The sequence below is a fragment of the Chiloscyllium plagiosum genome, unplaced genomic scaffold (assembly GCF_037043375.1).
Source record: "Chiloscyllium plagiosum isolate Xiang-an unplaced genomic scaffold, Cpla_swu_hap1 HiC_scaffold_1, whole genome shotgun sequence".
NCBI lineage: Eukaryota > Metazoa > Chordata > Chondrichthyes > Orectolobiformes > Hemiscylliidae > Chiloscyllium > Chiloscyllium plagiosum.
In genome coordinates, this window is record NW_028270139.1 from 64,175,896 (window position 1) to 64,203,810 (window position 27,915).

Here is a 27,915-nt window from a genome sequence, read left to right on the forward strand (position 1 = left end):
AACAGAGCTCACATGACAAATATTTCACAATTCAATGCAATTCTTTAGAGGTTTGACAACTCATCCTGATCTGGTGACCATATGTCTGCCTGGAGAGGTATGCATTGTTCTCTAACAATTGTGTGATGACTCAGATGTCTTGTTGCTTGTTGTTGTCACTCAAAATGACAGCACAATCAACATCATTGGAGTGTTCTTCCTCACTCTCATCATGCATGATTAGCTATCATTCTCTACTTCAAGCTGGTTTCTGTTCCTTTGTAATATAGTATCATGATCAATAATGATTTCATATGAAAACAAAATATGTGGATGCTAGAAATCTGCAATAAAAATAGAAAATCCTGGAGAATTCAGCAAGTCCGACAGCAACTATCATGAGAGAAACAGAGTTAACATTTCACCAGAGCTCTTCAGTTCTGAAGAAACATAGAAATAGGAGCAGCACTAGGCCATTCGGCCTTCAAGCCTACTCCACCATTCATTATGGTCTCAACCATTCTCTGTGGCCAAGAATTCCAAAGGCTCACAAAACTTTGGGTGAAGAAATTTCTCCACATTTCAGTGCTAAATGGCTTACCCCTTATCCTTAGACCCTGATCTCTGGATCTGGACACACTCACCATCAGGAATATCCATCCTACATTTACCCTGTCTATTCTCTCCCTCAAGTCTTCTAAACCCCAGTGAATATAGTCCTAACAGATCCAGTTGCTCCTTATACATTAGTCCTTGAATCCCAGAAAGTTATATTGGGCTCAAAACATTATGTCTGTTTCTCCAAGGATGTTGCAGACCTGCTGAGTTTCTCCTGCATTTTCTTATTTCATGACTTCATATGTTCTGGGCTGATTGCATATGTTAGAAATCTTCAGTATATGTACGCACTTCTAATACACATTCACTGCCCAGTGCAGAGTTTTGGAAGTTCTCTTCCTGCTCAAAAGCTGTGTATCCTTTTCATTATCTTTGGTCTTTAAAGGAAAATGTCCTGTGTGTCAGATTTTTTGACAATTTATCATTGCTGGGCAATGATGTTTGCACTTGCCTTCTGAGCATGGGTTATACGGGAGATGGCATTTCCTTCCTCATTGGTGTCACACAAAAAAGCATCAATGTAATACTGCAGCTGTACAAAACTTTGGTGCAGCCGCACTTGCAAGTATTGCGTACAGTTGTGGTCACCATATTATAGAAAGGATGCAGAAGTTTTGGAAGTGTTAAGAGGAGATTTAATGGGATGTTGAAGGGAAGGCTGAGGGCCTTAGGGCTGTTTTAAGCTTGAGAGGTGACTTAATTGAGACATATAAGATAATCAGAGGGTTAGGTAGGGTGGACAGTGATACCCTATTTCCTCGGATGGTGATGGCTAGCATAGCTTTAAATTGAGGGGTGATAGATATAGGACAGATGTCAGAGGTAGTTTCTTTACTCAGAGAGTAGTAAGGGCGGGGAACGGCCTGCCTGCAACAGGAGTAGACTCACCAACTTTAAGGTCATTTAAATGATCATTGGATATGCATATGGATAAAAATGGAAGAGTGTCGGTTTGATGGACTTCAGATTGGTTTGACAAATCGGTGCAACATTGAGGGCTGAAAGGCCTGTACTGTGCTGCAATGTTCTATGTTCTATGTTCTAAGTCTTAATGATCATTGACTTGACAGTACAAGCCATACATTTTGCTAGATCATTTATGGGCAGATAATGGGGCGACATGTAATATAGGTCTTTACCCATTTAAACCACATATATTGAAACAGTTTACCAGTGAACTGCAATCTGTTATTAGAAGCTGTCTGGTACAGGATATTGAATAAGTTGAAAGTAGCCCTCATTGTGTCAGCAATGATCACACTTTTTGTATTGTTAAGTCATCAAGTAATGAGAAATTTAGACTAATGATCCATAATAAGGATCTGGTCTTCCCTGTTCATTGTGAATGGGCCTGTTGTTGCTTCCGTCTTAAGATTGGATGGCACACAAGGGGTTGTAGTTTGTATCTGCTGCAAGAGTGATACGTTTGGCATGGCCCACATGCATTCTAGAGTTGTTGGCTGTCCTGGTTCATCCCTGGCCCAGTACCCAGACAGCAAATTACATGTGAACATGCATATTAGGAGCAAAAGTATTCCATTCAGCCCCTCAAGCCTGCCCTGCCATGGTTGATCTGTTTGTGCAGTGAATTCCACATGCTCATCTATCCACAATAACCTCAGATTCCATCATCTAACAAAAACCTCCACCATAACAAAATTCAATTATAGCATCATCACTAACTTCTGAAGCAGAGTTCCAAAGTTGCACGACCCTCTGAGAGAAAAACTTCTCCTCATCTCTCTCCTAAAAGAGCTTTCCCTAATTTAAAAACAGTATCACCCTGTTCTGGACTCACCCACGAGAGGAAACATTCCTATTCCACTTTGTCAAGGTCATTCAGGACCTTATACAAGTCAATCAGGTCATGCATAAGCTCCAGAAAACACATACTCAGTCTATCCAATGTTTCTGCACAAGACAGTCCACTCATTTCCGGTATCAAGTTACTAAACCTCTTCCGAACTGTAGAACATAGAAAAGTACAGCACAGAACAGGCCTTAGGCCCACGATGTTGTGCCAAGGCTTAGTCCTAATGTAAAATATAATAACTTAACCTACGCACGCCTCAACTCACTGCTATCCACGTGCATGTCCAGCAGTTGCTTAAATGTCCCTAATGACTCTGCTTCCAACACCACCGCTGGCAATGCATTCCATACATTCACAACTCTCTGTGTAAAGAACCTACCTCTGACGTCTCCTCTATACCTTTCACCTATTATCTTAAAACTATGACCCCTCACACCAGTCAATTCTGCTCTGGGGAAAAAGTCTCTGGCTTTTGACTCTATCTATTAGTGGGGGGCACAGTGGTTAGCACTGCTGCCTCACAGCGTCAGAGACCTGAGTTCAATTCCTGCCTCGGGCAACTGTCTGTGTGGAGTTTGCGCGTTCTCCCCATGTCTGCATGGGTTTCCTCGGGTGCTCCGGTTTCCTCCCACAGTCCAAAGACGTGCAGGTTAGGTGAATTGGCTATGCTAAATTGTCCATAGTGTTAGGTGAAGGGGTAAATGTAGGGGAATGGGTCTGGGTAGGTTGCTCTTCGGCGGGTCGGTGTGGACTTGTTGGGCCGAAGGGCCTGTTTCCACACTGTAAGTAATCTAATCTATTCCTCTCATTACCTTGTATACCTCGATCAGGTCTTCTCTCTTCCTCCTTCTCTCCACAGAGAAAAATCCGAGCTTATTCAACCTTTCTTCATAAGCCCACCAGTCCAGGCAGCATCCTGGTAAACTTTCTTTGCACCCTCTCCAAAGCCTCTGTATCTTTCCTGTAGTAGGGCAACCAGAACTGGACACAATATTCCAAGTGTGGCCTCACCAGGGACTTGTAGATCTGTAGCAAAACTTTGCAGCTCTTAAACTCGATCCCCCTGTTAATGAAAGCCAAAACACCATATGCTTTCTTAACAATCCTATCCACTTGGGTGGCAACTTTGAGGGATCTATGTACTTGCACACACAGATCCCTCTGGTCCTCCACACTGCCAAGAATCCTGTCTTTAATCCTATATTCAGCATTCGAGTTTAACGTTCCAAAATGCATCACTTTGCATTTATCCAGGTTGAACTCCATCTGCCATTTCTCAGCCCAGCTCTACATCCTGTCAATGTCGCACTGCAGCCTGCAATAGCCCTTGATACTATCAATGGCACCTCCAACTTTTGTGTCATCTGCAAATTAACTAACGACCCCTCAACCTCCTCATCCAAGTCAATTATAAAAACTACAAAGCGCAGAGGCCCAAGAACAGAGCCCTGTGGGACCCCAATCTTCACTGACCTTCAGGCAGAATACTTCCCATCTACAACCACTCTCTGCCTTCTGTCAGCCAGCCAATTCTGAATCCAGATAGTCAAATCTCCCTGCATCCCATACTTCCTGGCTTTAAGAATGAGCCTACCATGGGGAACCTTATCAAATGCCTTGCTGAAGTCCATATACACCACATCCACTGCTCGACCTTCATCGACCTGTTTTGTCACCTCCTCAAAGAACTCAATAAGGCTTGTGAGGTATGACCTACCCCTCACAAAATCATGCTGACTGCCTTTAATCACACTATGCTTTACCAAATAGTCAAAAATCCTATCCCTCAGAATTCTTTCCAAAACCTTGCTGACCACAGGCATAAGACTGACTGGTCTGTAATTGCCAGGGATTTCCCTATTGCCCTTCATGAAAAGAAGAACAACATTTGCCTCCTTCCAATCCTCCGGTACGACTCCTGTGGAGAGTGAGGAGGCAAAGATCCTTATCAGTGGCTTAGCAACCTCCTTTCTCCCTTCCCGGAGCAGCCTGGGATAAATCTGGTCTGGCCCTGGGGACTTATCAATCTTAATGTTTTCCAGAAGTTCCAGCACATCAACTTCATCAATCTTGATCTGGTCAAGACTGTAACCCAGCTCCTCAAAGTTTTCATTCACAACAAGTTCCCTTTCCTTGGTGAAAACCAAAGCAAAGAACTCATATAGGGCTTCCCCTATCTGCTCAGACTCCACGCACAAGTTCCCTCCGCTATCCTTGATCGGCCCTGCCTTCTCCCTGATCATTCTCTTATTCCTCATGTATGAATACAATGCCTTTGAGTTCTCCCTAGTCCTTCTTGCCAAGCCTTTTTTGTGCCCCCGCCTTGCTCTCTTCAGTACATTTCTGAGCTCCTTTCTAGCAAGCCTGTAATCTTCTAAAGCTGTGCTAGATCCCTGCTTCCCCCACCTTACATAAGCTGCCTTCTTCCTTTTGACGAGAAGCTCCTCTGTTCTCGTCATCCAATTCTTATCCTTTCTTATCTGTCTCAGAGGAACAAATTCATGCATCACTTGCAATAACTGCTCCTTAAACAGTCTCCACATGTCTGCTGTGCCCTTTCTGTGGAACAATTGCTCCCAGTCTGTACTTCCCACCTCCTGGGTCTGATAGCGTCAACTTTCCTTTTCCCCAATTAAATACCTTCCCTCGGTAACTGCTCCTTTCCCTCTCCAAAGCTATGGTAAATGTGAGACAGTAGTGATCACTGTCACCAAACTGTCTCCAATACATTTACATAATTCTGAAAATTAGGAGACTAAAACTTCATACAGTATCTGAGCCGTGATCTCACAAAAACCTTATACAACTGAAGCATAACATCCCAACTTTTATGTTCAGTTCCACTCATAGTAAATTTGCCTTCTTAATTATTTGTTGTACCTGCATACTAACCTCTTATGGCAAATGCACTAGATCTATCTGCAGCTCGAAATTCAGCAGTCATTCTCATTTAGGTAATAGTCTGTTTTTTTATTCACCCTGCCAATTTCACATTTTCCCACATTTTTCAGATTTTTGCCCATTCACTCAACCAGTCTATACCATTCTGCAACCTCTTTATGACCACATCATAACACATTTGTCCACAATATGAGCATAAGATGTATATTATGTTGGTAAGTTTGCAGATGACACTAAAATTGGAGGTGTAGTGGACAGCGAAGAAGGTTACCTCAGATTACAATAGGATCTTGATCAGATGGGCCAATGGGCCAAGAGGTGACAGATGGAGTTTAATTTAGATAAATGTGAGGTGCTGCATTTTGGGAAAGCAAATCTTAGCAGGACTTATACACTTAATGGTAAGGTCCTAGGGAGTGTTGGTGAACAAAGAGATCTTGCAGTGCAGGTTCATAGCTCCTTGAAAGTTGAGTCGCAGGTAGATAGGAGAGTGAAGAAGATGTTTGGTATGCTTTCGTTTATTGGTCAGAGTATTGAGTACAGGAATTGGGAGAAGGGCTCATGCCAAAACGTCAATTCTCCTGATCCTTGGATGCTGCCTGACCTGCTGCGCTTTTCCAGCAACGCATTTTCTGATCTCCAGCATCTGCAGTCCTCACTTTCCCCTACAGGAGTTGGGAGGTCATGTTGCAGCTCTACAGAACATTGGTAAGTCCACTGTTGGAATATTGTGTGCAATTCTGGTCTCCTTCCTATCGGAAAGATGTTGTGAAACATGAAAGGATTCAGAAACGATTTACAAGGATGTTGCCAGGATTGGAGGATTTCAGCTATAGGGAGAGGGTGAACAGGCTGGGGCTGTTTTCCCTGGAGCGTCGGTGACCTTATAGAGATCTATAAAATCTGGATAGGGTAAGTAGACAAAGTCTCTTCCCTGGGGTGGGGGAGTTCAGAACTAGTGGGCATAGGTTTAGGGTGAGAGGGGAAAGATATAAAAGAAACATAAGGGGCAACATTTTCATGCAGAGGGTGGTACGTGTATGGGATGAGCTGCCATACTTGGTGGAGGCTAGTACAATTGCAACATTTAAAAGGCATCTTGATGGGTATATGAATAGGGAGGGTTTGGAAGGATATGGGCCGGGCGCTGGCAGATGCGAATAGACTGGGTTTGAATATTTGGTTGGCATGGATAAGTTGGACCAAAGGGTCTGTTTCCGTGCTGTACATCTCTATGACTCTATGACTCTACAATCAATTGCCAGTGTCTTGTGCATTCAATGCCGATGAGCCCCTGTTGTAACATTGACGTATAATCTTTGGTTATTACTTTTGATATTAGAACTTGTTTTCATTTAAAAATGACTTATCATAATATGCACAGATATTCATATCTGCGTGTCCGAAATGATCAAATCATTTCAGCTGTTTCATTAATACTGCCAGCCATTTCCTGGCTAATGATCTTTTGCAGTTCTTGGAATTGCTCATCTTTGGCCTAGATATAGCAGATCAGACTCGAGAACATCTCCAGCTTTATAGATGAGATACTCAACCTGCAGATCAGGAGGAATATCTCCGTCTTTGTGTAGATTAGATAATCTGCTTAATGTGCCAGATGTAATCATCCTATGTCTCACTTAAAGTCCATGGAGATCATTAACTGTTTCAATTGCTTCATATTTGGTCTACTCTGTCACAATGGGTATGCTTTGAATTTCATGAATTATAATTATACCAAGGCGGTATGATGGCTCAGTGGTTAACACTGCTGCCTCACATCACAAGCGTCCCAGGTTCGATTCCAGCCTCAAGCAACTGTCTGCGTGGAGTTTGCACATTCCCCCCCATGTCTGCGTGGGTTTCCTCTGGGTGCTCTGGTTTCCCCCCACAGTCCAAAGATGTGCAGGTCAGATGAATTGGCCACCTAACTAGTGTTAGGTGCATTGGTCTGGGTGGGTTACTCTTCGGAGGGTCAGTGCGGACTTGTTGGGCAGAAGGACCTGTTTCCACACTGTAGGGATTCTAATCTCAAGGCAAGTGCATTCTGGTGTGACTGCCAATGCTGGATAATTGATACCAACCAGGTGGAAGATTTTGGTAAACCATGGTGAGCTTGGGTATTAACACTGCAGTGTGATTGCGGCAATTAATGGAACTGATGATCTGTTGTATGATGTGAAATGGTCTCCTGTGGGCTGTACCAGGGAACATCACTTGCTGCGGTGTAAGTCTGTCAGGATACCTGCTGGCAATGTGTTGGCAATAGTTTCTGCATCAATTTTAGCTTTCAGTGTGTGTCATTCTGTCCTTTCCAGACATTTGATATTAATGATATTAAGTTTCTGATCACTTTGTATAATCAACGTTGTTGTCAAGTAAACAACATGGAAAGTTTGGCCATCTTCTGAAATTTGCTTTTCGCTTGATTGTCTCAATAATTTGCTTGTGCTTCTTAATACTTTCCTTGCTGCAGGTGTAGTGCTATCCTGTTGTTGATCTGTGTTTTGTTCTGGAATATAGTTTAGCCTTTAAAGCCAGGTATTCTGCACATACATGCCCAAATTTCCTTGGTCCTATGTGCTTCACAGACGTCAAGAATAACTCCTCAGCTTTTGCATAGATGCAACAAAGCAACTTTGTTATAGAGTTGCACAAGACTGACTGTAGCAATGATGTTGGCTGCACTTTAAGCATGTAATTGTGGTTCATTTGCCACTATGGCTTCATACACATCCAACCTGAAATAACGTGTTAACATATGGCACCTTTACTTGGCAAAACAATCCTTCCTAAAGACTTTAATTGATGCGGAGTGTGATGACTAACTCAATAACACTCTCTGACAATTCCCCTTTTCTTTGAAATCACATTCATCTCCTTTGCTGTGACTACCTCCAACAAATTGGTCGATAGGCTCTTGAGGTTGCTGTCTGTATGTTATGAGTGATAGTTTATTAATCCTGAAATTAATTCTTAGCTTCAGCTGGTCTTCAGAATCTTACAGATCTTTTCTCTATCTTTCTAAGTGTCAATGGAATGATCAGATATGATAATCTTGTAAAGACTCTTCTTGCCAATACCAAGCAAGGGTTTTAAAGCTCTTTTCTAAGGATCATCTGTTGCTTGATTTATAATCGATTAGATAATTGTAATCAGTAAGAGTGTCATTGGTTGCCCAATTGATAAAGAGGTTGCCACTATCAATGATTCCACCTTAAAAATGATTTTCTGTACAACGTTATGCTGTATGTCCCTGACTTTATCTCCGCGAAAATTAAAACGCTCCTTCTTTAAAATTAAAATTAAAACGCTCCTTCTTTAAAACACTTTGCGGCTGTGTTATGTGAAACTGTTATGTATGTATCAACAGTTAAAGCACTACAGCACTCTTCCAGCTTTCTGTACTGCAGCAGCACTGGAGTCAGACAACAGGTAAGGAGCAAAACTACAAAGGGTGCTGGACATTTAGGAATGAAAGGAAGCTATGAAAAGGTGGAGTGTGGCTCTATTAATTAACAATAACATTAGCACCATAGAGAGGGTTGACCAAAATGTTCAGGAAACCAGGATGTAGAAGCAGTTTTAGTAAATAAGAGAAATGATAAAGGCAAGAAGTCACTTGTCAGAATGTACAGGCCCGCTACACTAACCATGGTGGAATGGAATATAAAGAAAGAAAGGTACAGTGAGAATCATGGTAAATTTTAATCAACATGTAAACTGAAAAAATTCAGATGGGCAATGGTAACTGATTAAGAAGTTTGTAGAATTCCTTTGAATTTGTTTCTTAAAACAGCACAGAGCCTCATTCAGGTATTGAGCAATGAGATTGAATCAATTAATGATCTCATAGTACAGATCACCCCACCCTGCCAGAAAGAATTAAGTTGGCTAAAGTGAACTGGCAAATTGTGTCAAGGGAGATGCGATAAATAGCAGATATTTATATGGATATATACAGGAATTATACACAGAATAGATATATTCCAAAGGAAAAAAAGACAACTGGGGACAGATCATTCTTGCTTAACTAATAAAGTTAAAAATTGTGTCAAATCTGAACTAAAAACATATAATTATTCAAAGGTGGCTGGCAGATCAGAAGACTACAATTACTACAATTGAAATAAAACAGAAACACAGATAGTAACAGTTTCTGTTAACAAATTTTTAAAAATTAGTTAACAGAAGTTATATTAAGTAAGTCTGGAAAATCAATAATGGGAAATGAGGAGGTAGCAGATGAATTGAAAAACTATTTGCTGTAAAGAATACAAGTAACATCCCAGAAATAGCCATAATTCAGGGAATGAAATAGACATCTATCATGGGAAACATGTAAGACTCTATTTGACAGAATCAACATGAAAGGGAAATCATATTTAATCAATTAATTAGAGATTTTTGAGGAAGTAACTTGTGCTGTAGATCAATGGGCCCTGGGAATGTACTGTACTTAGATTTCCAAAAGGCATTTGTTAAGGTGCCAGAACAAAGGTTTTTTGCAGAAAATAAAAATTCATGGTATTGGGAGTACCAGAGCAACATGAATAGAAGATCATCTAACTAACAGACAACAGAGAGAAGATTGTTAAGGGTCATCTTCTGTTTGCAAGGAGAAATGAGTAATATGCCAAAGGGTTCAGTTCTGAGGCCTCAATGTTTTACTATTTGGATGAAGGGATAGTATGACCATTAAATTTGCTGAAACAAAAATATGTAGAAAGATACTTTGTGAAGAGTGCATAAGGAGGCCAAAAATGACTCTTGTCAAAACAAATATGTTTTGAAAGCAGAGGTAGATAGGTTCTTGATAAGCAAAAGGGGGAAAGATTTTTAGAAGGAATGTGAAGGAATCAGATTAGCCATGATCTTATTGAATAACAGAATGGATATAAAGGGCTGAGTGGCTTGTTCCTGCTCCTAATTCTTATGTTTATATTTGCCTTTACTGGGACGTGACAGATATGTTTAATACTTTGCTGGCCACAGGTAAAGTACCAGACGACTGGAGGACAGCGAATGTGCTTTCTGTGTTCAAGAAGGCAGCAGGGATAGACCAGGAAATTACAGACCAGTTAGTCTGACATCAGTTAGGGGAGTTATTGTAAGCAATTATTGAAAAAAACAGGTTTAATGAGTGGACAACGGTCTGGAAAATGTGGGAAAATGTAATACTGTCTATTTTGATAGGAAGAATCACAGCAAAAGCAAATTATCTAAATGGTATGAGATTGCAGAGTTCTGGGTGTCGTAGTGCATGAATTGCAAAACATTAGTATGCAGTTACAGCAAGTAATTTGAAAAGGTGAGAGAATGCTATTGTTTATTGTGAGGGGAGTTAAATACAAAAGTAGGAATGTTATGCATCAAATAACAGGATATTGGTCTCCTTATTAAAGGAATGATGTAAATGCCTTGACAACAGTTCAGAGAATGTTTGCCAAACTAAAACCTGGAGTGGGCAGATTATCTTATGAGTAGATGTTAGACTGGCTACACTTGTATCTGCTGGAGTTTACAAGAGTTAGAAGTGAGCTGATTCAAACATATAACATACTATGAGATCCTGATAGAGTGCATGTTCAAAGGATGGAGAATATAGAAGTAGGGAGTAACTATTTCAAAATAACGAGTCACCCAAATAAGACAGAGATCGGAGGATAGCTTTCCTCATAGTGGTCAAAGGTTTTCAAGAGACTTTTGTACCTTATTTTCAAGATGTTATATTTTTTAAGGCAGAGTAGATAGTTCTTGATAAGCAAGAGGGTGAAAGGTTTTTGGAGGTAGGTGGGAATGTGGAGGAATCAGATTAGCTGTGATCTTATTGAATAAAAGAACTGATATAAAAGGCCGAGTGGCTTGTTCCTGCTTCCAATTCTTATGTTTATATCTGCCTTTACTGGGACCTGGCAGATATATTTAATACTTTGCTGGCCACAGGTAAAGTGCCAGATGACTGGAGGACAGTTAATGTGGTTCCTTTGTTCAAGAAGGGCAGCAGGGATAGGCCAGGAAATTACAGACCAGTTAGTCTGATATCAGTGTAGGGAAATTATTGGAAAAAATTTGGAAGGCCAGTGTTAGTCAACACAACAATTGTCAGCACAGATTTCTTAGAGGGAGCTCCCGTCTGACTAACTTAATTGAGTTTTCTTGAAAAGGTGACTAAATATATAGATGAGGGTAATGAACTTGGTATGGTTTAAATGGACTTCAGTAAGTTATTTAACAAGGTCCTACATGGAAGGTTGATCCAAGAGGTTTGAGCCCATGGCAAGTTGGCAAACTGGATTCCAAATTAGCTTGCAAATAAGTGGCAAAGAATGATGGTGGGGGTTGTTTTTGTAATTGCAAGCTTGTAACCAGTGCTTTACCATAGGAATCGATGCTGGGACCATTGTTACAGACATCAATGACTTGGATGTGCATGTAGAAAGTATAATTAGTAAGTTTGCAGATAGCATGAAAATTGGGGATGTTGTTGATAGCGAGGAGGCTGATCTCAGGCTACAGTGTGATATTGATCAGCTGGTAAACTAGGCAGAGCAATGGCAGATGGAATTTAGTCCTGCTAAATGCGAGGTGATGTATTTTGGGAAGGTCTAATAATGGAAGGACATACACAGTGAATGGTAGATTCCTAAGAAGTACTGAGGAACAAAGGGACCTTGGTATGCATGTCCATTGATCACTGAATTTGTCAGCACAGGGTGATGAGGAAGGCATGAGAGATGTTTGCCTTCTTTAGCAGGGGTGTCGGATATAGGAGCAGGGAAGTCTTGTTGCAACTTTATAAAACATTAATTAGGCCATAATAGGGAATTCAGCGAGCAGCTCTGGTCACCACACAATCCATGGATGTGATTACGCTAGAGAGGGTGCAGAGGAGATTCACGATGCCATTCCTTCACAGTTGCTGCCCTCCCTAGGGCATTGTGGGTCAACCTACAGCACATGGACAGCAGCAGTACAAGAAGGCATCTCAGTACCACCTTCTCAAGGACAACTAGGGACGGAAAGTGAATGCTGGCCTAGCCATTAGTACCTATGGCCCATGAGTGAATTTTTAAAAATTCTGGTCTATCCTCTGTCCCCTACATTAAAAGTGGTTTCCCCCAAGGCTATTGCATTTGAAATGTGGGCAGGTCTTTACTTCCCTGCTATTTTATCATTTTGTGGGACAAGAAGATGCATGGCCTGACAAGAGTTTGTGAAGATGTATGCGTCAGAGTAGAATTGTGTGCAATTGTGGGGAAGAGATGAGAGTAACATGGATAACAGTATCACTACAGTGTGCAAACAACAGCATAAGGTGGTTCAATAAAGAAGATGGGAATGGCAGAAGGAAGGCTTGTGAGTCCTGGGACTGCAGATAGTGCAAGGATAATGGGAAAGAATGAGAAATGTGAGTATGCATTGCATTTATCAGCTGTGGTTAGATCATTAATGATTCTTGATGCTCTTATCAGTTCCTGCACACCATATGCCTCTTTGTCAACTCAATCACCTCTGTCTACTATTGCCATGTATGACATCCTTAACCAGAAGAGGGCCTCTGGGATCATTGAAATCCCCTGCACTGTCTGTAAATCAAGAAATCCTCATAGAACTCATATTGGCAGTTGTCTGTTCTAGTTCAAGTTTTGATTCAGAAGCATACAACATGTAAGAAATGTAGTCTGCCCTTAAACGATGATGGCATTGCCTGAATTCCCGTTCCACCCACTCTCCCACAGTGATCACTCTGTCAATAATTAATCTGAATAACACAAATGGCATCCCCATCGTATTGACAGGGGGCACAATCCAAACATAATCCATGTTCTATTGCCCTCAGGATTGGGTGTGCCGTGTTGATGGCCTGCCCATTTTGTATTCATGCTGTCACAGGTTGAGTATCTTCCCCTGCATGATACAGGTAGGGAGAGGAACTTGTAACTGCTGGTTAATAAACAGAAATCAATGAATTGTTAAACTGTACTTTTAACTCATGTGGTAGAAAAATACAGCGATATACCAATGACAAGAAAAAAACAGATCTGCTTGAAATACAAAGAAATATTACTTTCAAAACAGTAGTGCATGGAATGATACAAACTGTGAAGTAATGACCCGTTACCAATTCTACTTTGAGATTGGATAAATGGTGAGATGACTATTAAAGTAGAGCTAATTATATATTGCATTCTGTTGTACTGTGTTTTGTTATGTTGCATCCAATAGTAACCACCATAACAATTCCAGGAAATCATTATCATGTGATGCATTTGCACCTTCAATTAAGCCATTAATCCCTTTTCACTGGCTTGCAACATTTGTACAGCACCAATTTCATGACTTGCACATTTTCTCTCCCTGCTGTTTCTGTGATGCTCTTTGCCAACAAAAATATATTTGAAACTGTTGATCTTCTGAAACCCAAACAAAAATACACAAACACACGCCTTTTCCTTGAGGTGGGGGAATCCAAAACTAGAGGGCATATGTTTAGGGTGAGAGGTGTAAAATATAAAAGTGACCCAAGGGCAACTTTTTCACACAGAGGGTGGTACGTGTATGGAATGAGCTGCCAGAGGAAGTGGTGGAGGCTGATACAATTGCAACATTTAAGAAGCATTTGGATGGGTATATGAATAGGAAGGGTTTAGAGGGATATGGGTCAAGTGCTGGCAAATGGGACTTGATTAGGTTGGGATATCTGGACGATTTGGACTGAAGGGTCTGTTTCTATGCTGTATATCTCTATGTCATGATTTGGACGAGCCAGTTTTGGACTGGGATGGACAAGGTTAAACATCACACGACACCAGGTTATAGTCCAACAAGTTTATTTGGAAGCACTAGCTTTCGGAGCGCTGCTCCTTCATCAAGTAGCTGTGGAGCAGGACCATAAGGCACAGAATTTATAGCAAAAGATTACAGTGTCATGCAACTGAAATGATATATTGAACAAACCTAGATTGCTGTTAAGTCTTTCATCTTTTAGAATAGGTTGCAGGTTTTGGTTCATTAACATGTAAGACTCAGAACTTCTTTTAAGTCACTTTCTTGAAATAATTTAAGGTTTTATTTAAAAAAAACTGATATCTCAGCTCAGATAATGTATTAAAGTTGTGAGGTTAGAGATCTCTCTGTATCCCAATTTGGTTCTATTCTAAAGTGGAATTTATAAAATATTACATGGATTGATGCCTGCATTATCTGCCTGCAGATTTTGCACATTTTGAGCAAAATAAAATGCATCTGCAAAAATAATTCTGCAAAATGTAGTTGTTGGGGGGCATCAGTCCAGTCAAGGAAGATAGCCTTCAAGCAGGGGATCCTGGCACAGTCAGTCAAGAGCAACCTCAGTACCTGTCCAGTGCCTGCTCAGGATGGTCAGAGTTAGGATCATCTCCTCATATATGGTAAGGAGCTGAATGATGGGCAAAGTTATGACTCTTTCTGCCCTATTATGAACTGTTTTATTGTTGTAATGAGAATGTAGCAGGTGTAACAGAAGATGAAAGTGGGTGGTCCAGCTTTAACTTAGTGAGATTTCTGACTTGATGAGTAGGCAGCTCGGATGGCATGCAGAGTTAGTGATGTCACAGTAAGGAATGGGTGAGGGTGAGCAAGGGTGCTGTATACATCAGTGAGTATGGTAGATCATGAGGCTTAGTAGGAGGTGGAAGCATTAGCAGAGATAGAGTGTGAGGTAGCAGAGAGAAGATGATGGCACTCACCCTGGCGGAGTGGTAAAGGCCATTGACCTTCTACCTACATTACACCGGTTCTGAAAGTCTATTATACAAGCAAGGTGCGGCTGAGAAAAAACTTGCTTGACTCATATTCCATCATTAAAAGAGCTTGGAATACAGTGAAAGGACAAACAAAATGTGTCGATCCTGCCCTTAATGTCATTTCAGTTTGTGGAAATATTGATTTGAATGCATTAAATTATATTATCAAAACTGAGAAATCTGGAAAAGAGAGAGATATCAGATAGAATTATAATGTTGTGACTTGTGATCTTTTATATTGCTTATAATATGACATCTAATGTATTTCCAGCTTTAAATCTCCTGTTTTAAACTGAATAATCTGCATCATTATTGCTTCTCCTTTTCCTAGAGAGTAACAATCTGATCATTTTTGGCACTCTACACTTTGCCTCCTTTCAAGGATTGTGTAGAAAAATCTTCAGTTTGCCAAGTACCAGGTTTCCCAGTACTTGAACATGGTCATAAGTTGTTTTGAAAAGTATATTTTCTTGTTTAACTTTAAAAATAGATTTTGTTGGATTAAAATATGACGACTTGCAATAAAGTGAGGCAAGTTCTACATTTTTCTGGACAGTTCCAGCAGAAATCACAAAGGATGAAAACTAAAGCCACCCTCTCCTAGAATGTCACATCCCTGCATTGTGTGGACCTTACAGTCAACAAGCAAATTACAAACAGGTAAGATGTTTCCCCATTAACACTGAGAACAAACGGAGACCTATGGACACATTATGCCTCAGGTAGCGTAAATGGATCACAGCTATCTCATATAAGGATGAATGACCCTGGTTAAAACTATCAAAACTATTCCATTATTTTGGAACTGATTCATCCAGAATCCCTGTCACATAACCAAATCTCCTGGTTTTTGAAAAAAGATTTATTGTACTTTTCCTGAACCTATGCTTCAATCTGGTAAGATGTGGTTTTTCTGTGAATATTGAGTCCGTCTATTAAGAATCTGAACTCTGCTCACCTTACAGCCAGAACTATGCCTGCCCAAGGTCTCAACCTCATTGGAACCTGGTTTCTGGAAGAAACCCTGTAATTGTCAAAAAGTGGATATCAGCCTCATCTCACTGTGCCTATGTTAACTTCAACAGAAATACTGTAAATTCAGCCAACTGCACCCACCTAAACTCAAAACATCAATGGAAAGGAACCTACATTGAATACTGACTTTCTGGATTCAGTTAAAATTTATGCAAATTAATGACCAAACCTTTTGAGTTTTAAATCTATTCTTACTTATAATCCTTTTCTTTCCCCTTTTTCTTTTTTCTTATTTGTATGTTTGTGTGGGTGTTCTGGCAAAACTTCCCCTAGGTTTGAATGCAGGAATAACTCTCAAGAAAGTTTGTTGCAGGCTATTTAAAAATTAACTTTACAAACAGAGAGTTGAGGTGTGCACACCATGGCCTATTACAATAGGAAAAAAAAAGATAATTCATAAACACCTCTGCTTGTTGATAGAAGATGGGAAAAATCGAATAATTCTTGGAGAAGGCATTTTGGTGCTTTAGGGAGAATCTCCAAACATTGAACAACAAAAAGAACCTGTTTTTTGCAACACTATGGTAAAACATTCCAAAGTGATTTAAAAGAGTATTATCAAACAAAATTCAACACTTAGCCAGATAATGACATAAAGGAAAGGTCACCATACCTCAGTCAATGAAATTGATATTATGGATCATACGAAAGAAGGAGAGACAAGTTTACAGGTGAAGAGATTTAGGGAGGGAATTCCAGAGCTTAATATCTAGTCAGCAGAATGTGTGGCTTGAATTGATGGTGGGATTAAAAACAGGAGTGCACAAGAGTTCAGAATTGGAAGAGTGCAGATATTTCAGAAGACTACATTGCAACAGCAAAACATAGAAAAAGGGATGCGGTGTGTTAAGGTATGGAAACCTTTTTCCACTTGGTGAACTGGTCGAGAACTCATTGTCTGTAAGATTAAAATTGTTGATGGAACATCTAGAGAAGAACCAAGGAGGCATTGTTTTTATTCAGAGCATTGCGATCCAGATGCTCAACATGGAAAAGATGATAAAAATTGATTGGGTGAAATTGGCAGCAACTTTTCATCTAATTTTATGCTGTCTGACCCCACCTCCCAGGCTGTTCCAGGTAGGGATGTGAAAACTCATTTTATCATGCAGTCTGCTAAATGTTTCCATTGCAACGATTAACATTATATAGTTCTTTCTAAAATAAAAGATGTTTTCAAGTTAGCTTATGGCATATTGGAGAGGTAATGGCCTAGTGGTATTATCGCTAGACTATTAATCCAACGATTCAGGCAATATTCTGGGGACCAGTGTTTGAATCTCTCCATGGTGGAATTTGGATTCAGTTTTTAAAAGTTCTGGAATTAAGGGTCTAATGATGATCATGAAATGTTGTCGATTGTTGGAAAAAAACCCATCTGGTTCACTAATGTCCTTTAGGGAAGGAAACAGTCATTCTTATCTGGTCTGGTCCTATATGTGACTCCAGACCCACAGTAATATGGTTGCCTCTTATCTGCTCTCTGGGCAATTAGAGATGGACAATAAATGCTGACCTAGCCAGTGATGCCTACGTCCCATGAACGAATTTAAAAAAATCACTTTCAACATTGCGCAAGTTCAAAATTTTATTTCACCTCCTGAAATATTGTTAAAAAGTCAAACCTTTGTTAAAGTGTTGAACTTCTTAGCCTCACATCACTGTTATTCAACACCAGAGATCCCCTAAAGTTGGTGCCAGAATGAAGTGAATGCCAGAAAGGCTGAAATTTATGCCACATAGCTGCATAGATCTTTCTGGGCAGGTCTCTCCAATGTTGGTAATGAGCAGCTTCACTTCACTGCTCATTGCAAACTGCAGGCAGTTGGAAATGATGCCCTGGGCCTTTTCATTTAGTCCCACTTTGCAGCTCTTGAACTATCACACCGACGAAAACAAAATGTCATTACTCAGGTTGTAGCAAACTCTAATTAATTCAATCATCTTTAAATATCATTGGTCAGTTCACCGTACCAATTCATGTGTGATATGCTTTATCTAATATGAACTATATGAATTAATTTGGAACACAAGAGTGATTGAATTTAATTGGCACTCCATCCACCTCCTCAGAATTTCACTCACCACCACAGTGGAAGCATTGTGCACCACCTACAAGGTGCAGTGAAGTAATTCATCAAGTCTCCTTGGAAAACAAATTCCATATCCACTACCTCTACTATCTAGATTAGATTAGATTCCCTACAGTGCAGAAATAGGCCCTTTGGCCCAACAAGTCCACACCAACACTCCAAAGAGTAACCCACTCAGACCCATTTCACTCTGACTAATGCACCTAATACTATGAGCAATTTAGTATGGCCAATTCACCTGACCTGCACCATCTTTGGACTGTGGAAGGAAACCCATGCAGACACAGGGAGAATGCGTAAACTCCACACAGACAGTTGCCTGACACTTGAATCAAACCTGGGTTGCTGGCGCTGGGAGGCAGCAGCGCTAATCGCTGAGCCAATATGGTGCCCGAGAAGGGCAAGGGTCATAGATGTGCAAGAATACAACCATCTGCAAGTTCCTCTCTAATTGTCACTGTCCTGACTTGGAAATATATTGTCATTCCTACCGTGTCACTGAGTTAAAATCCTTGCACTTTTATTTTAACACCACTCTATGTTTCCCGATACTCCAAGGACTACCAGCAGTTCATGAAGGCAACTCACTGTCACCTTCTCCAGGACAATTAGGGATAAGCAAAAAAGGCTGACACAGCCTCAAATGCCCATATTCCAAGAATGAATTTTTAAAAACCTAGAAATTTTGGGGGTCAACATTGATGTCATTTTATCAATGAAGACACAGTGGAACTACATGTACTCTGATTGTCATTTCCACTGAGAAGCAAATTGAAAAGCTGCCAGCTCAGAATGTGTCAAGTTCACAAACCTGGTACAGCAAGGAATTAACTTCAGTCATGGCAGTTAGGAACCAAATTTAGAATAATTACTTTCTGTTTGCGAGAAGTATTCTGGGTGAAGTTAATCACTCAACATCAGGTTTTAGACTTGATTCTCCAAAGACATTTTTAGTTTTTTTTAAAAAGTATCGCATTTAACGGTTATATTTCAGTTAAAATAAATTCAAACTATATGTCTTCAATTAAAAGTAAAAACAGAAAATTCTGGAGGAAATCAATAACTCTGGCAGCATCTCTGGAATGAAAAACAGTATTAATGTTTTGAGTCCAAAATGACTCCCCTTCAATCTAGAATGAATAAAATGCAATTTTCACTTTTTTCCCAACATTACTGCCTGACCTCTTCCAACTTCTGGATGTAAATTTTAAATTCAAATGAATCATTCCTGCACCTTCAAAATATTGATTCATGCAATTGGATATGAACTGTCAAATTGCAATCTTTTTCTTGAAAATCCAAAATGACCTTGAGCTTCTTTTGCCTGCAACATTAACACACTACCATGTTCCCTGGCTCACATCTTTGTCTCAGGCTTGCTGCAGTGCTCCAGCGGAGCTCAGTGCAATTTGGAAGAACAATACCTCTTTTTCCACTTGGGGAGCCTGCAGGACTCAATATCGAGCTTAATAATTTTAGTGCCAGAGCACCTTCTCCCATGTCCTTACTCCAACCCCCACATACCAGGCTTTGTCATCAGATGGTCTGCTACCGCACACAGAAATTGCTTGTCTGCATTAATGCATTACATCTTGCAAAGAGGTAAGGAGCACTCTCGGATGCTTGTGCTTTTTTCACTGACAGAATAATTCCTGAAATCTTGTTGCAATATCACTTCACAACAGATTCACAGCAGATGCCATCTCTCCAGCACTACACTCATCCCAGGAACAGCAGGACAACAAAGATACCTACATCAGGCTTTTACTAATTGACTACAGCTCCGTCTTCAACACCATAATCTCACAAACTAATCTCCAAACTCCCAGGCCTAGGTCTCTACTCTGCCCTTTGCAACTGGATTGTCAACTTCCTGACTCACAGACCACAATCAGTGAAGATAGACGACAACTCTTCCTTCACGATAATCCTCAATACCAGCACCCCACAGAGATGCTTACTCGCTATACACTCATGACTTTTTTGTGTGGTCAAATTTCATCTGAACTCCACTGACAACACCACTGTTGTAGGCTGGATATCAATCAATACTGAAACAGAATGCAGGAAAGAGGTAGAGTGTTTGGTGACACGATGCAAAGATAACAGTCTCTCCCTCAATGTCAGCAAAACTAAAGAGCTGACCATCAACTTCACAAACCAAGCAGGAGGATGAGCCAGCATCTAAGTTAATGGAGCTGAGGTGAACGTGGTTGACGGCATCAAGTTCCTGGGAGTGACAATCACTAACAATCTGTCCTGGATCTCCCACGTTGATGTGATGGTCAAGAAGGCACAACAATGCCTCTTCATCCTCAGGAGGCTAAGAAAATGTGGCATGTCCATAAGGACCCTCAACAACATTTACAGATGTACCATAGTAAACATTCTATCCGGATACACCACGGCTTGGTATGGCAACTGGTCTGCCCAGGACTGTAAGAAACTACAGAAAGTTGTGAACGCAACCCACACCATCACCCAAGCCAACCTTCCATCCATTGAGTCCAAATACACTTCTTGCTACCTTGGAAAGGCAGCCAACATCATCAAAGACTCCTCGCACCCCAGTTATAATCTCTTCCAACCTCTTCTGTCAAGAAGAAGATACAGAAGCTTAAACACATACACCAACAGGTTCAAGAACAGCTTCTTCCCCAATATTATTAGATTTCAAATCTAATGTTCATCTTGCATTTTGTAGGTGGAGGAAATGGTGGACATTTCAGCCTGACCTTAAATTCACCTGGACCATCTCTGACACCTCTCTTCCTTTCCTGGACCTTTTCATCTCCATCAACGGTCACTGACTCAACATCAACATTTTCTGCAAACCCACTGATTCACACAGGTAACTGGGTTACATCTCCTCCCACCCTGCCTCCTGCAAAAATGCCATCCCGTATTCCCAATTCCTCCGCCTCCACCGTATCTGCTCCCAGGAGGACCAGTTCCACCACAGAACACATCAGATGGACTCCTTCTTTAATGAGCGCAATTTCCCCTCCCACGTGGTTGAAGATGCCCTCCAATGCATCTCATCCACTTTCCGCACCTCTGCCCTCGAACCCCACCCCTCCAACTGCAACAAGGACAGAACCCCCCGGTCTTCACCTTCCAACCCACCAATCTCAACATACATCGCATCATCCTCCACCATTTCCGTCACCTACAAAAGGACCCCACCACCAGGGATATATTTCCCTCCCCACCCCATCCGCTTTCTGCAAAGACTGTTCCCTCCGTGACTACCTGGTCAGGTCCATGCCCCCTAACAATCCACCCTCCCGTCCTGGCACCTTCCCCTGCCACTGCAGGAATTGCAAAGCCTGCGCCCACACCTCCTCCCTCATCTCCATCCAAGGCCCCAAAGGAGCCTTCCACATCCAACAACGTTTCACCTGCACATCCACCAATGTCATTTACTGTATTTGTTGCTCCCGATGCGGTCTCCTCAACATTGTGGAGACTGGACGCCTTCTTACAGAGCGCTTCAGAGAACATCTCCAGGACACCCGCACCAATCAACCCCACTGCCCTGTGGCCAAACATTTCAACTCCCCCTCCCACTCTGCCAAGGAAATGCAGGTCCTGGGCCTCCTCCACTGCCACTCCCTCACCACCCGACGTCTGGAGGAAGAACGCCTTATCTTCCGCCTTGGGACCCTCCAACCCCATGGCATCAATGTGGACTTCACCGGTTTCCTCATTTCCCCTCCCCTCACCTTGCCCCAGTTACAACCTTCCAGCTCAGCACCATCCGCATGATCTGTCCCATCTGTCAATCTTCCTTCCCACCTATCCACTTTACCCTATCACCTTTACCCCCAATCCATCCACCTATTGCACTCCCAGCTACCTTCTCCCCAGCACCATTCCCCTCCCATTTATCTCTCCACCCCCGAGGCTCCCAGCCTCATTTCTGATGAAGGGCTTTTGCCCAAAATGTCGATTTTCCTGCTTCCTCCAAAACAGGTATACCGTTTTGGATACTGTCGGGGGAGATGGCTCACAGGGGAAGGCAGCAGTAGTCAGGTTCATGGCACTGCTGTTCAGAAGGGCTGGAAAAAGAGTGAAAGGGCAAAAGTCATAGGGTATTCAATCGTTAGGGGAGTAGATAGGCGGTTCTGTGGTCGTAAACAAGACTCCTGTTGCCTCCCAGGTGCACAGGTCAGGGATGTCTCGGATTGACTGCAGAAAATTCTCAGTGGGGAGGGTGAATAGCCAGTTGTTGTGATGCTTGTAGGCACCAATGATATGGGTAAAAGGTGGGATGAGGTCCTACATGAAGAATTCAGGGAGTTGGGGAACAAGTTAAAAAGTAGGACCTCAGAGGTAGTCAGAGTAGAAATGGGAGAATTGTCAGGATGAATGCATGGCTTGAGAGATGGTGCAGGAAGGAGAGGTTCAGATTTATGGTAGTTTGGGACAGGTTCTGGGAGAGGTGGGATTATTACAAATTGGATGGTCTACACCTGAGCAAGACTGGAACCAATGTCCTTGAGAGTGCTTTTGGTAACGCTATTGAGGAGGGTTTAAACTAATGTGGCAGGGGGATGCGAACCAAATGAGGAAGTTAGTGGACTGAAAGGAGGTAGTAACTAAAGCCTGTAAGGAACTAGATAATGAAGTCAGTGTGAGTACAGGGAAGAGTAGGCAGGGAGCAGATGATGAACACAGAGGGACAGGTGGTCTGAGGTGCATTTGTTCTAATGCAAGAAGTATAGTAGGTAAGACGGATGAACCTAAGACATGGATTAATACCTGGGAGTATGATGTTATTGCTATTACTGAGACTTGGTTGAGGGAAGGGCATGATTGGCAAATGAATATCCCAAGATATTGTTGCTTCAGGGAGGATAGAGAGGGAGGTAAAAGGGGTGGAGGAGTTGCATTACTGGTCAAAGTGTATATCACAACTGTGCTGAAGGAGAGCACAATGCAGGACTTGAGCAGTGAGGCAATTTGGGGAGAGCTCAGAAATAGGAAGGGTGTGGTACCAATGTTGGGATTGTACTACAGGCCTCCCAACAGCGAACATGAGATAGAGATACAAGTATGTAGAGAGACCGTAGAAAGATGTCAGAGCAATACGGTGTTGGTGATAGGAGATTTTAATTTTCCCAACATTGACTGAGATTCACTTAGTTTTCGAGGTCTGGATGGAGCAGAAATTGTAAGAGCATCCAGGAGGGTTTTCGAGAGCAGTATGTAAATACTCCAACTCGGGAAGTTGGAGTAAATACTCCAACTCCTGGCCAGGTGGTTAAAGTTACAGTGGGGGATTACTTTGGGAATAGCAATCACAATTCTGTACATTTTAGAATACTCTTGGACAAAGATGAGAGTGGTACTAAAGGAAAATTGCTAAATTGGGGGAAGGCTAACTGTACCAAAATTTGGCAGGAGTTGGGGAATGTAGATTGGGAGCAGCTGTTTGAAGGGAAATCCACATTCAATATTTGGGAGGCTTTTAAAGAGAGGTTGATTAGAGTTCAGGAGAGAAATGTGCCTGTGAAAATGAGGGATAGAAATGGCAAGATTATGGAACCATGGATAACAGGTGAAATTATGAGACTGGTTAAGAGGAGAAAGAATGTGTATATAAGGCCTAGGTGACTGAAGATAGACAAAGCCTTGGAAGAATATCGGGAATGTAGGTCCAATCTGAAATGAGGAATTAAGAGGGATAAAAGGGGTCATGAGATATCCATAGTGAGCAGGGTCCCAGAAAATCCCAAACCCTTTTATCCAAGATGGAGGACAAGAAACATTTCTGGCTGTAACAAGCTGCTCCTTTTTTGAGGTATTTTAGATGTTGGAGGTGATTTCCTTGAATTCCAGAAGCAACAATTGCATTGTTTTGGAACTTTGGAGAAAAAGAAGTCAAAACAACAGCACTTTTAAAAGGGAGAGGAACAGACAAAGACAACACATGGTGAGGTCAGTGCAGGAGAGAGAGAGAGAGAGAGAAAGAAACCCACATTGCTAACTGATGCAGCAGTGAACCTGCGCAGTTACTGCCTTTGCTGGTTGAATTCATGTATCGCTGGACATCAGAGGGTGTCTGGGAAAATTAACAAAATTAGAAATTCACAACTGATCTTGGAGGAACTGGTTTAGGAGAGGTCACACCACAGAAACAGATAAGTGAATAGTTTTAAGTGTGGCCTTACAGTAAGTCTGCAGTAGTGAGTAGAGTGAATTCTTTCTTGATTGTATGTTTTATTGTGATATGCCTCTTGATTAAATTTAAAAATATAAGCCATAAATATTAAGTTAGCCTGGAGCAGTGTTTTGTAGAAGAATAAGACAGTGCAATTTTCTGGGTCTGTAGATTGGAAAAAGCAAAAATGGCCTTTAGTAGAGTGATGTCCTACATTCTTGTCGGATGTAGGAGTTTAGGGAGAGTTTATGGGTTACTGAGGATTATATCTGCAATAAATGCCATTGGTTGCGAATCCTATCAGATCGAATGGATCGGTTGGAGAGACAGTTAGAGGCAATGAGGAATTTACAAGAGCAAGGGGATGTGATAGATCGCAGTTATAGGAAGGGGGAAAAGTCACAGATACAGTCACATAGATGGGTTAACTCCAGGAAGGGTATGAGATGTAGGCAGATCATGCAGGAGTCTTCTATGGCTATCCCCATTTCAAACAAGTATGCTGTTCTGGAAAATGTAGGGGGTGATGGGTTCTCAGGAGAATGTAGCACAAACAGCCAAGGTTCTGGTATCGAGATTGTCTCTAATGCAATGAAGTTTACGTCAGTTTCCAAGAATTGATTGTTTTAGGGGATTCTCTAGTCTGAGACACAGACAGACGTTTCTGTGGCCAGCAGCAAAAAATCAGAACGGTGTGTTGCTTCCCTAGTGCCAGGATCTAGGATGTCTCAGAGAGATTGCAGAATGTTCTCAAGGGGGAGAGGTCCCAGCAGGAGGTCATTGTACACATTGGAACTAACGACAAAGGAAGGGAAAAGGATGAGATTCTGAAGGGAGAATGTAGTTAGATAGGAATGTAAAAAGGAGGTCCTCAAGAGTAGTAATATCTGGATTACTCCAAGTGCTACGAGCTAGTGAGGTCAGGAAAGCAGATGAATGCATGGCTGAGGAGCTGGTGTCTGGGAGAAGGATAGCGAGGAGAGAGATCAATCTGAGACTGGTGCAGTTAAGAAAAGAAGCGAGTCAAACAGTCAGGGCAGGCAGGGACAAAGCAGAGAACAAGGTAGAACTGATAAATTAAACTGCATTTACTTCAATGCAAGAGAACTAACAGGAAAGGCAGATGAACTCAGGGCATGATTAGGAACATGGGACTGGGATATCATAGCAATTACAGAAACATGGCTCAGGGATGGACAGGACTGGCAGCTTAATGTTCCAGGATACAAATGCTAAGGAAAGACAGAAAGGAGGCAAAAGAGGAGGGGGAGTGGCATTTTTGATAAGGGATAGCATTACAGCTGTGCTGAGGGAGGATATTCCCGGAAGTACATTCAGAGAAGTTATTTGGATGGAACTGAAAAATAAGAAAGGGATGATCCCCTTATTGGGATTATATTATAGACCCCTAATAGTTAGTGGGGAATTGAGAAAAAATTTGTAAGATCTCAGTTATCTGTAACTGAGTGGTTGTGGTAGGGGATTTTAACTTTCCAAACATAAACTGGGACTGCCATAGTGTTAAGGGTTTAGATGGAGAAGAATTTGTTAAGCGTGTACAAGACAATTTTCTGATTTAGTATGTGGATTTACCTACTGGAGAGGGTGGAAAACTTAACCTACTCTTGGGAAATTAGGCAAGGCAGGTGACTGAGGTGTCAGTGGGGGAGAACTTTGGGGCCAGCGACCATAATTCTATTAGTCTTAAAATAGTGCTGGAAGACAATAGACCAGATATAACAGTTGAAGTTCTAAATTGGAGAAAGGCTAATTTTGACGGTATTAGACAAGAACTTTCAAAAGCTCATTGGGGGCCGGTGTTCGCAGGCAAAGGGACAGCTGGAAAGTGTGAAGCCTTCAGAAATGAGATAACGAGAATCCAGAGAAAGTATATTCCTGTCAGGGTGAGAGAAAAGGCTGGTAAGTGTAGGGAACGCTAGATGACTAAACAAATTGAGGGTTTGGTTAAGAAAAAGAAGGAAGCATATGTCAGGTATAAACAGGATAGATCGAGTGAATCCTTAGAAGAGTATAAAGGCAGTAGGAGTATATTTTAAGAGGGGAATCAGGAGGGCAAAAATGGGACATGAGATAACTTTGGCAAATGGGTTAAGGAGAATCCAAAGGGTTTTTACAAATACATTAAGGACAAGGATCCTTGACAGGATCAAGGATGTCTCAGAGAGGGTGCAGAATGGAGGAGAGGGGCTAGCAGGAGGTCATTGTCCACATTGGAACCAACGACACAGGAAGGGAAAAGGATGAGATTCTGAAGAGAGAATATAGAGAGTTAGATAGGAATGTAAAAAGGAGGTCCTCAAGGGTAGTAATATCTGGATTATTCCAGGTGCTGCGAGCTAGTGAGGTCAGGAATAGGAGGTTAAAGCAGATAAATGCATGGCTGAGGAGCTGGTGTCTGGGACAAGGATTCGGATTTTTGGGATCATTGGAATCTCTTTTCGGGTAGAAGTGACCTGTACAAGAAGGACGGATTGAACCTGAATTGGAAGGGGACTAATATACTGGCAGGGAAATTTGCGAGAACTGCTTGGGAGGATTTATACTAGTAAGGTGTGAGGGTGGGACCCAGGGGGATAGTAAGGAAAGAGATCAATCTGAGATAGGTACAGCTGAGAACAGAAGTGAGTCAAACAGTCAGGGCAGGCAGGGACAAGGTAGGACTAATAAATAAAACTGCATTTATTTCAATGCAAGGGGCATAACAGGGAAGGCAGATGAACTCAGGGCATGGTTCGGAACTTGGGACTGGGATATCATAGCAATTACAGAAACGTGTCTCAGGGATGGGCAGGACTGGCAGCTTAATTTGTTCCAGGATACAAATGCTACAGGAAGGATAGAAAGGCAGGCAAGAGAGGAGAGGGAGTGGCATTTTTGATAAGGGATAACATTACAGCTGTACTGAGGGAAGATATTCCTGGAAATACATCCAGGAGAGTTATTTGGGTGGAACTGAGAAATAAGAAAGGGATGATATCCTTATTGGGATTGTATTATTGACCCCCTAATAGTCAGCGGGAAATTGAGAAACAAACTTGGAAGGAGATCTCAGCTATCTGTAAGAATAACAAGGTAGTTATGGTGGGGGATTTTAACTTTCCAAGCATCGACTGGGACTGTCATAGTGTTAAAGGTTTAGATGGAGAGGAATTTCTTAAGTGCGTACAAAACAATTTTCTGATTCAGTATGTGGATATACCTACTAGAGAAGGTACAAAACTTGACCTACTCTTGGGAAATAAGGCAGGGCAGGTGACTGAGGTGTCAGTGGGGGAGCACTTTGGGGCCAGCGACCATAATTCTATTCGTTTTAAAATAGTGATGGAAAAGGATAGACCAGATCTAAAAGTTGAAGTTCTAAATTGGAGAAAGGCCAATTTTGACGGTATGAGGCAAGAACTTTCGAAAGCTGTTTGGAGGCAGATGTTCGCAGATAAAGGGATGACTGGAAAATGGGAAGCCTTCAGAAATGAGATAACAAGAATCCAGAGAAAGTATATT

At 41.6% G+C, this 27,915-nt stretch overlaps 1 long non-coding RNA gene across 1 annotated transcript in view; it reads left to right on the forward strand.

Moving 5' to 3' along the window:
• The window catches only part of LOC122551362 (uncharacterized), an 87,826-nt gene that overhangs the window by 52,846 nt on the left and 7,065 nt on the right, over nt 1-27,915 (forward strand). The window contains exons 3-4 of the long non-coding RNA XR_006312083.2: nt 15,656-15,759; nt 20,932-21,078. This is a non-coding gene — a long non-coding RNA (uncharacterized LOC122551362). The remainder of the gene's footprint in view (nt 1-15,655; nt 15,760-20,931; nt 21,079-27,915) is intronic.